This window comes from Grammomys surdaster, unplaced genomic scaffold (genome assembly GCF_004785775.1).
Source record: "Grammomys surdaster isolate TR1022 unplaced genomic scaffold, NIH_TR_1.0 208, whole genome shotgun sequence".
In the NCBI taxonomy this organism is placed as follows: domain Eukaryota; kingdom Metazoa; phylum Chordata; class Mammalia; order Rodentia; family Muridae; genus Grammomys; species Grammomys surdaster.
The window spans coordinates 2,624,470-2,626,535 of NW_021604653.1; positions in this window are offsets into that span (position 1 = coordinate 2,624,470).

The following is a 2,066-nucleotide window of genomic DNA, read 5'->3' on the forward strand; positions in this document are numbered from 1 at the left end:
AGATAGATAGATAGATAGATAGATAGATAGATAGATAGATAGATAGATAAAAAATCAACTATGGCAAGATGCTTCTAATTAGGCAATCTAGAGAAACAATGTGTCATAGTTCACTGTATTAGGATGTGCTAGAATAGTCTTAGAAACTTCTGTAATTTTAAATTATTTTTAAAAGGAATTAAAATTTGACACATATACTTCAATATTGTGAAGAAAATTCGCTTAGGGTTGGCCAGTTGCAAGAAGAAACTTTTACAGCGGAGTAAAAATTTCCTGAAACAGAAACGACACATTTCTCATGTTCTATAGGCAGGATTTACTTAGTTGGGCTTCAGCAAGCAGGATTTACTTAGTTGGGCTTCAGCGTGGCGTCTCTGCAAGACGGAACTAAGCCAGTAATGAGGGCTGTTCTTTCTTATCAGCAGCATATGGCAAAGCTACATTGGACACTACTCTTAAGAAACCTGAACCGAGACATGCTCTAGCTTTCTGCTCCAGCTGAAGGGAGAGTGTCCAATGTATATCCCTTCATTATTTTTGCCCATCCCTTCTTCACTGTCTAAAATAGTAGATCAATGAAAGAATGTGGTCAAAATTAGGCAGTTTAGAGGGGAGACTAACATTTTTTCTATCCTTTACTCCAAGCTATGAAAATGTTTTTATTTCCTGCCCATTACAATTCCCCTTTAAATACTTGTTTTTTTGGTTTAGTTTTGTTTGTTTTTTTTCTACCATGACACTCCTACAGGCTCTGTATTTCTTCAAAGTTTTATATGATCCAAAATACTTTCTATATAGCCAACGCTGTCTATCATGATCTAAAATGACTATAGACCATTACACATGTTTATAGTCTCATAATAAAAGAATCTATGCAATTTATCACCTAAAATTTGTCTTCTGATACAGGGTCTCATACCCTACACTGGGATTGAACTCACTATGTAGCCAAGGTTGATCTTCCTGCTTCTACTTCCAACTATTGGAGTTACAGCTTTGGGCCACTTATGCCCTGTTTTATGCAGTGCTAAGGATACAATCCAGGCCTTCAGACACTTGGGAAACTACACCCCCACTTCCTCATTCGGCAAGTACTTATTGAGCACCAAGTATCCTCCTTTAGCAGCCTTTCATCATCTTAATGGGTCTGCCCTACAACCCAAAATCAGGGACATCACCCTTTTTGTAATTCACCTTTCTTCACATTCCAGTACATCAAGTTCTGCCACTTCAAACTGAAAATATCCCCTGTCACAGACTCTGACCCTACATTCTGCTCTAAACATCACCCATCACCATGGCTCCCCAAATGCCTCTGATAGATCCATTTTCATTCTTGGACTACACAGACTGTTCCCAGAGCAGCACCTAGAAAAATCCCAAAATAGAAATTAGGGCTGAGAATGTAGTTCAGTTGGGAGAGTGCCAACACAGCATGCATAAAGCTCTGAGTTCAACCCCCAGCACCTCATAAATGAGGTGTAGAAGCACATGCGTGTAAATTCAACATTTGGAAATAAGAGTCGGGGAAATCCGAAGTTTAAGGGTATACCCTCAGCTACATAGGGAGTTCAAGGCTACCCTAGGCTAGAGACTCTATCAAATAGAAAATAATAAATAAATAAGTAAATAAATAAGAGCCAGATCATTCTGTTTCCATTTGAACACTATCTGTAGCTGTGATCATAATGACTAGTCCACACTTCTATGAGGCCCTAAGTCCATTGGCTCCTGTCTCTACTGTCAGCCCCTTAATGCCTTAATTAATGTTACTTAATTAAGTGACATTAAGGAGTTAATGTCTACCTCCAGCCTTGGGGTCTTTGTATTTGACATTCTCTTTCCTACACTGTCTGTGATCATCCCCTCTGTCATTATTTCCTCAGAGCAGTTAAACTTCAGTGTATTCAATCTAAAATGATGGTCTCAACCCACCTCTCTCTCCTCCTCTTTCCTCTCTCTCTCTGCCCTCCTCCCTCTCTCTCTCTCTCTCTTTCTCTCTCTCTCTCCCTCCCTCCCCCTCCCTCCCTCGCTCTTTCCCTCCCTTGCTCCTTCACCCTTCTCTT